At 37.8% G+C, this 8,849-nt stretch overlaps 1 non-coding gene across 1 annotated transcript; it reads right to left on the bottom strand.

Moving 5' to 3' along the window:
* Positions 1 to 4,507: 4,507 nt before the first annotated feature.
* On the bottom strand, positions 4,508 to 4,614 carry LOC127742606 (small nucleolar RNA R71). Its single transcript, XR_008003953.1, has one exon. It is a non-coding gene; the product is annotated as a small nucleolar RNA R71 (small nucleolar RNA).
* Positions 4,615 to 8,849: the final 4,235 nt, after the last annotated feature.

Here is an 8,849-nt window from a genome sequence, read left to right as displayed (position 1 = left end):
TAGACACTAGGAAGGTGGAGGATGAATGCATCATCCTTGGAAGACCTTTCCTAGCCACAGCAGAAGCTGTGATAGATGTTAACAAAGGAGAATTAGCCCTTCAATTGAATGGGGACTACCTTGAGTTTAAGGCACATGGCTATCCTTCTGTAACAAGGGAGAGTAAGCATGCAGAGCTTCTCTCAGTACAGAGTCAAACAGAGCCCCCACAATCAAACTCAGTTTGGTGTTGGGAGGCCACAACCAAACTCTAAGTTTGGTGTTGAACCCCCATATCCAAACTCTAAGTTTGGTGTTGGGAGTCCACAACATTGACCTGATCACCTTTGTGGCTCCAAGAGAGCCCACTGTCAAGCTAGTGACACTAAAAGAGCGCTTGTTGGGAGGCAACCTAATTTTTATTTATCTAATTTTATTTTATTTTCATTGTTCTTTTATGTTTTATTAGGTTCATGATCATGTGGACTCAAGAAAAAAAATTAGAAAAAGAATCAAAAACAGCAGAAGAAAAATCACACCTTGGAGGAAGGACTTACTGGCGTTTAAACGCCAGTAAAGAGCATCTGGCTGGTGTTCAACACCAGAACAGAGCATGGATCCGGCGCTGAACGCCAGAAACAAGCAACATCCTGGCGTTTGAATGCCAGGAATATGCCCTGAGGAAAGCTGGCGCTGAACGCCAGTAACAAGCATGGAACTGGCGTTCAACGCCAGAAACATGCTACATGATGAGCGGATAATTTATAAGTTTTTGGCATTGTTTTTAGTTAATTTTTAGTATGATCTAGTTACTTTTAGGGATGTTTTCATTAGTTTTTATGCTAAATTCACATTTCTGGACTTTACTATGAGTTTGTGTGTTTTTCTGTGATTTCAGGTATTTTCTGGCTGAAACTGAGGGACCTGAGCAAAACTCTGATAGGAGGCTGACAAAGGACTGCTGATGCTATTGAAATCTGACCTCCCTGCACTCGAAATGGATTTTTTGGGGCTACAAAACTCCAAATGGCGCGCTCTCAACGGCGTTAGAAAGTAGACATCCATATCTTTCCAGCAATATATAATAGTTCATACTTTATTTGTGATTAGACGATGTAAACTGGTGCTCAACGCCAGTTCCATGCTGCATTATAGAGTCAAACGCTAGAAACACATCACGAACCAGAGTGGAACGCCCAAAACACGTTACAACTTGGCGTTCAACTCCAAGAGAAGCCTCAGCTCGTGGATAGATCAAGCTCAGCCCAAGCACACACCAAGTGGGCCCCGGAAGTGGATTTATGCATCAATTACTTACTCTTGTAAACCCTAGTAGCTAGTTTAGTATAAATAGAACTTTTTACTATTGTTTTAGATGTCTTTGATCATTCGGTCTTGGGACCACGTTTGGGGGCTGTCCATTCGGCCATACCTGAACCTCTTTCACTTATGTATTTTCAACGGTGGAGTTTCTATACACCATAGATTAAGGGTGTGGAGCTCTGCTGTACCTCAATTTTCAATGCAATTACTATTATTTATTATCAAATTTGATTTATTCCTGTTCTAAGATATTGGTTGCACTTCAACTTGATGAATGTGATGATCCGTGACACTCATCATCATTCTCACCTATGAACACGCGTGACTGACAACCACTTCCGTTCTACCTTAGACCGGGCGCATATCTCTTGGATTCCTTAATCAGAATCTTCGTGGTATAAGCTAGAATTGATGGCGGCATTCATGGGAATCCGGAAAGTCTAACTTTGTCTGTGGTATTCCGAGTAGGATTCTGAGATTTTATGACTGTGACAAGCTTCAAACTCCTGAAGGCTGGGCGTTAGTGACAGACGCAAAAGAATCACTGGATTTTACTCCAACCTGATTGAGAACCGACAGATGATTAGCCGTGTTGTGACAGAGCATTTGGAACTTTTTTACTGAGAAGATGTGATGTAGCCATTGACAACGGTGATGCCCTACATACAGCTTGCCATGGAAAGGAGTAAGAAGGATTGGATGAATGTAATAAGAAAGTAGAGATTCAGAAGCAACACAGCACCTCCATGCACCTATCTGAAATCCCCACCATTGGATTACATGAGTAACTTTATCTTTATTTCCTGTTTATTTTATTTATCTTTTAATTATCTAATCCAATCACATTTGAATCAGCCTGACTGAGATCTACAAGATGACCATAGATTGCTTCATACCAACAATCTCCGTGGGATCGACCCTTACTCACGTAAGGTATTACTTGGACGACCTAGTGCACTTGCTGGTTAGTTGTGCGAAGTTGTGAATTAAATTTTAGACACCATGATATTGAGCACCAAGTTTTTTGGAGCCATTATCCGGGAATTAATTCCATACAACAATAAAGAGTACGAATCACAATTTCGTGCACCAAGTTTTTGGCGCCGTTGCCGAGGATTGTTCGAGTATGGACAACTGACGGTTCATCTTGTTGCTCAGATTAGGTAATTTTCTTTTTATTTTCCTTTCAAAAAAGTTTTCAAAAATCTTTTAAAATTTTTTTCTTTATTTTCATTTTTCAAAAATATATTTTTTTGAAAAAAATAATTAAAATACAAAAAAAATTAATAAAAACATAAAAACAAAAAAATATTTTGTGTTTCTTGTTTGAGTCTTGTGTCATGTTTTAAGTTTGGTGTCAATTGCATGATTTAAAAATTTCTTGCATTTTTCGAAAATTCATGCATTCATAGTGTTCTTCATGATCTTCAAGTTGTTCTTGATAAGTCTTCTTGTTTGATCTTGATGTTTTCTTGTTTTGTGTCTTTTGTTGTTTTTCATGAGCATCCTTGCATTCATAAAGTCTAAACATTAAAAATTTCTAAGTTTGGTGTCTTGCATGTTTTCTTTGCATCAAAAATTTTTCAAAAATATGTTCTTGATGTTCATCATGATCTTCAAAGTGTTCTTGGTGTTCATCTTAATATTCATAGTGTTCTTGCATGCATCATGAGTTTTGATTCATAATTTTCATGTTATGAGCCATTTTTGTTGTTTTTCTCTCTCATCATTAAAAATCCAAAAAAAATATTTTTTCCTTAATTTTTGAAAATTTGAGTTGACTTAGTCAAAAAATTTTTAAAATTAGTTGTTTCTTACAAGTCAAGTCAAATTTTCAATTTTAAAAATCTTATCTTTTCAAAATTTTTTTCAAAAATTAAATCTTTTTTTTTATTTTCGAAAATCTTTTTAAATATTTTTCAAAAATCTTTTTCTTAATTCTATCTTGATTTTCGAAAATTATACTAACAAGTAATATGATTGATTCAAAAATTTGAAGTTTGTTACTTTCTTGTTAAGAAAGGTTCAATCTTTAAATTCTAGAACCATATCTTTTAGTTTCTTGTTAGTTAAGTAATTAATTTTAATTTTAAAAATTAAAACTTTTTCAATCCTATCTTTTTATCATATCTTCTTATCTTATCTTTTTATCATATCTTTTTCAAAATTTATCTTTTTCAAAAATTTGATTTCAAAATATATAATCTTATCTTTTTATCTTCTTATCTTTTCAAATTTGATTTTCAAATCTTTTTCAACTAACTAACTAACTTTTTGTTTGTTTCTTATCTTTTTCAAAACCACCTAACTACTTCTCCCTCTCTAATTTTCGAAAATATCTCACCTCTTTTTCAAAATTCTTTTTAATTAATTAAATAATTGTTTTAAAATTTTAATTTTAATTCTATCTCATCTTTAATTTTCGAAAATCATTAACTACTTTTTCAAAATTATTTTCGAATTCTCTCTTCCTTCTCTTCTTCTATTTATTTATTTATTTACTAACACTTCTCTTCACCTCTCTTCATCTCCAATCACTGCTTCTATCCTCACCCTTGTGTTTGGGTTCTTCTTCACTTTTATTCTTTTCTTCTTCTACTAATAATAAGGATCCTATTTACTGTGACATAGAGGATTTCTCTTCCTTTTCTTTTTCTCTTATCTTTCATATGAGCAGGAACAAGGAAAAAGGCACTCTTGTTGAAGCTGATCCTAAACCTGAAAGGACTCTGAAGAGGAAATTAAGAGAAGCTAAATTACTACAATCCAGAGGCAACCTTTCTGAAATTTTCGAACAAGAGAAGGAGATGGCAACCGAATCTAAAAACAATATTGCAAGGAGGATGCTTGGTGATTTTACTAAACCCACGTCTAAGTTTGATGGAAGAAGCATCTCAATTTCTGCCATTGGAGCAAACAATTTTGAGCTGAAACCTCAATTAGTTGCTTTGATGCAACAGAACTGCAAGTTTCATGGACTTCCATCTGAAGATCCTTATCAGTTTTTAACTGAGTTCTTACAGATTTGTGAGACTGTTAAGATGAATGGAGTAGATCCTGAAGTCTACAGCTCATGTTTTTTCCGTTTGCTGTAAGAGATAGAGCAAGAACATGGTTGGACACACAACCTAAAGATAGCCTGGACTCCTGGGATAAGCTGGTCACGGCCTTCTTGGATAAATTCTTTCCTCCGCAAAAGCTGAGCAACCTTAGAGTGGATGTTTAGACCTTCAAGCAAAAAGATGGTGAATCCCTCTATGAAGCTTGGGAAAGATACAAGCAGATGACCAAAAAGTGTCCTTCTGACATGTTTTCAGAATGAACCATGTTAGATATATTCTATTATGGTCTATCTGAGTTTTGCAAAATGTCATTGGACCATTCTGCAGGTGGATCCATTCACTTAAAGAAAATGCCTGCAGAAGCTCAAGAACTTATTGACATGGTTGCAAATAACCAATTCATGTACACTTCTGAGAGGAACTCCGTGAATAATGAGACGCCTCAGAGGAAGGGAGTTCTTGAAATTGATACTCTGAATGCCATATTGGCTCAGAACAAAGTGTTGACTCAGCAAGTCAACATGATTTCTCAAAGTCTGAATGGATGGCAAAATGCATCCAACAGTACTAAAGAGGCAGCTTCTGAAGAAGCTTATGTTCCTGAGAACCCTGCAATAGCAGAGGTAAATTACATGGGTGAACCTTATGGGAACACCTATAATTCATCATGGAGAAATCATCCAAATTTCTCATGGAAGGATCAACAAAAGCCTCAACAAGGCTTTAATAATGGTGGAAGAAACAGGCTAAGCAATAACAAGCCTTTTCCACCATCTTCTCAACAACAGACAGAAAATTCTGAACAGAGCCCCTCTAACTTATCAAACATAGTCTCTGATCTGTCTAAGGCCACTTTAAGTTTCAAGAGTGAAACAAGATCCTCCATTAGAAATTTGGAGGCACAAGTGGGCCAGCTGATTAAGAAAATCATTGAAACTCCTCCCAGTATTCTCCAAGCAATACAGAAGAGAATCCAAAGGGAGAGTGCAAGGTCATTGATGTAATCAATATGGACGAATGCACAAGGGAGGAGAAGGACAAAAATCCTAGTGAGGAAGACCTCCTAGGACGTCTCTCAAACAAGAAGGAGTTCCCTATTAAGGACCTAAGGGAATCTGAGGCTCATATAGAGACCATAGAGATTCCACTAAATCTTCTTCTGCCATTCATGAGCTTCGAAAACTATTCTTCCTCAGAAGAGGATGAAGATGTAACTGGAGACCAAGTTGCTCAATATCTTGGAGCCATCATGAAGCTGAATGCCAACTTGTTTGGTAATGAGACTTGGGAAAGTGAACCTCCCTTGCTCATTAGTGAACTAGATACATGGGTTCAGAAAACTTTATCTCAAAAGAGACAAGATCCTGGTAAATTCTTAATACCCTGTACCATAGGCACCATGACCTTTAACAAGGCTTTGTGTGACTTGGGGTCAGGCATAAATCTTATTCCACTCTCTGTAATGGAGAAACTAGGGATCACTGAGGTACAACCTGCCTTATTCTCATTACAATTGGCAGACAAGTCAGTAAGACAAGCTTATGGATTAGTAGAGGATGTGTTAGTAAAAGTTGAAGGCCTTTACATCTCTGCTGATTTCATAATCTTAGACACTAGGAAGGAAGAGGATAAATGCATCATCCTTGGAAGACCTTTCCTAGCCACAGCAGGTGCTGTGATTGATGTTAACAGAGGAGAATTAGTCCTTCAATTGAATGGGGACTACCTTGTGTTTAAGGCACACGGCCATCTCTCTGTAACACTGGAGAGAAAGCATGCAGAGCTCTCTCAGTACAGAGTCAAACAGAGCCCCCACAATCAAACTCAAAGTTTAGTGTTAGGAGGCCACAACCAAACTCTAAGTTTGGTGTTGAACCCCCTTATCCAAACTCTAAGTTTGGTGTTGGGAGTTCACAACATTGACCTGATCACCCTTGTGGCTCCAAGAGAGCCCACTGTCAAGCTATTGACATTAAAGAAGCGCTTGTTGGGAGGCAACCCAATTTTTATTTATCTAATTTTATTTTTATTTTATTGTTATTTTGTGTTTTATTAGGTTCATGATCATGTGGAGTCATAAAAAATACTAAAATTAAAAACAGAATCAAAAATAGCAGAAGAAAAATCACACCCTGGAGGAAGGACTTATTGGCGTTTAAACGCCAGTAAGGAGCATCTGGCTGGTGTTCAACGCCAGAACAGAGCATGGATCTGGTGCTAAACGCCAAAAGCAAGCAACATCCTGGCGTTTGGACGCCAGGAATGTGCACTGAGGAAAGCTGGCGCTGAACGCTAGTAACAAGCATGGAACTGGCGTTCAACGCCAGAAACATGCTACACATGGGCGTTGAACGCCCAGAACGTGTATCACTTCGGCGTTTAAATGCCAGAATGGTATGCTAAGGCATTTTACATGCCTAATTGGTGCAGGGATATAAATCCTTGACACCTCAGGATCTGTGGACCCCACAGGATCATCTCAGGATCTGTGGACCCCACAGGATCCCCACCTAACATATTCCCACCTTACCTCCTAATTAATCTTATAACACACTTTCCCAAAAATCCTTCACCAATCACCTCAATCTCTCTTCCCAATTACCCCCTTCACCACTCACATCCATCCACTCTTCCCCATAAACCCCACCTACCTTCAAATTCCAAAAAAATCTTTTCCACCCAAACCCACCTTAAATGGCTGAACCTACCCTGTCTCACTTCCTTATATAAACCCCTCCATTCTCCTTAATTTTCACACAACACAAACCTCTCTTCTCCTTCTTGGCCGAATACACCTCTCCCCCTCACCTCCATATTTTTCTTCTTCTTTTTTTCTTTCTTCTCTTGCTCGAGGGCGAGCAATATTTTAAGTTTGGTGTGGTAAAAGCATAAGCTTTTTGTTTTTTCATTACCATTGATGGCACCTAAGGCCGGAGAATCCTCTAGAAAAGGGAAAGGGAAGACAAAAGCTTCCACCTCCGAGTCATGGGAGATGGAAAGATTCATCTCCAAAGCCCATCAAGACCACTTCTATGATGTTGTGGCCAAGAAGAAGGTGATCCCTGAAGTCCCTTTCAAGCTCAAGAAAAATGAGTATCCGGAGATCCGACATGAGATCCAAAGAAGAGGTTGGGAAGTTCTAACCAACCCCATTCAACAAGTCGGAATCTTAATGGTTCAAGAGTTCAAAGGCAAGCCGGTTCAATTAAGAAGACTGGACCTCAAGCCTGTGGCTAGAGGATGGTTGGAGTTCATTCAACGCTCCATCATCCCCACTAGCAACCGAATTGAAGTTACTTTGGATCGGGCCATCATGATTCATAGCATCATGATTGGAGAGGAAGTAGAAGTTCATGAAGTCATCTCCCATGAATTCTACAAAATAGCCGATAAGTCCTCTACTTTGGCAAGACTAGCTTTTCCTCATCTTATTTGCCATCTATGTTACTCAGCTGGAGTTATCATAGAAGGAGATATCCTCATTGAAAAGGACAAGCCCATCACTAAGAAAAGGATGGAGCAAACAAGAGAGCCCACTCATGGAACCCAAGAGACACATGAGGAAGCTCATCACCAAGAAATCCTGGAGATGCCTCAAGGGATGCACTTTCCTCCCAACAACTATTGGGAACAACTCAACACTTCCTTAGAAGATTTGAGTTACAATGTGGAGCAATTAAGGGTGGAACATCAAGAGCACTCCATCATTCTCCATGAAATTAGAGAAGATCAAAGAGCAATGAGGGAGGAGCAACAAAGGCAAGGAAGGGACATAGAAGAGCTTAAGGACATTATTGGTCCTTCAAGAAGAAGACGCCACTAAGGTGGACTCATTCCTTGCTCTTATTTTCTGTTCTTCGGATTTTATGTTACATGTCATCTATGTTTTGTGTCTCTACTTCATGATCATTAGTATGTAGTAACTATGTCTTAAAGCTATGAATAAATTCCATAAATACTTCACCTTTCTTAAATGAAACATGTTTTTAATACAAAAGAACAAGAAGTACATGAATTTCAAAATTATCCTTGAATTTAGTTTAATTATATTGATGTGGTGACAATACTTTTTGTTTTCTGAATGAATGCTTGAACAGTGCATATTTTTTATCTTGTTGTTTATGAATGTTAAAATTGTTGGCTCTTGAATGAATGATGAACAAAGAAAAATGTTATTGACAATCTGAAAAAATCATGAAATTGATTCTTGAAGCAAGAAAAAGCAGTGAAAAAGCAAAAGCATGCGAAAAAAAATGGCGAAAAACAAATAGAAAGAAAAAGAAAAAAAAAAGCAGAAAAAGCCAATAGCCCTTAAAACCAAAAGGCAAGGGTAAAAAGGATCCAAGGCTTTGAGCATCAATGGATAGGAGGCCCCAAGGAAATAAAATCCAGGCCTAAGCGGCTAAATCAAGTTGTCCCTAACCATGTGCTTGTGGCATGCAGGTCCAAGTGAAAAGCTTGAATGTTCAAGAATAAACAAACTTA

This window comes from Arachis duranensis, chromosome 1, assembly GCF_000817695.3.
Source record: "Arachis duranensis cultivar V14167 chromosome 1, aradu.V14167.gnm2.J7QH, whole genome shotgun sequence".
Lineage (NCBI taxonomy): Eukaryota > Viridiplantae > Streptophyta > Magnoliopsida > Fabales > Fabaceae > Arachis > Arachis duranensis.
This window is presented reverse-complemented; position numbering and strand designations above follow the sequence as displayed.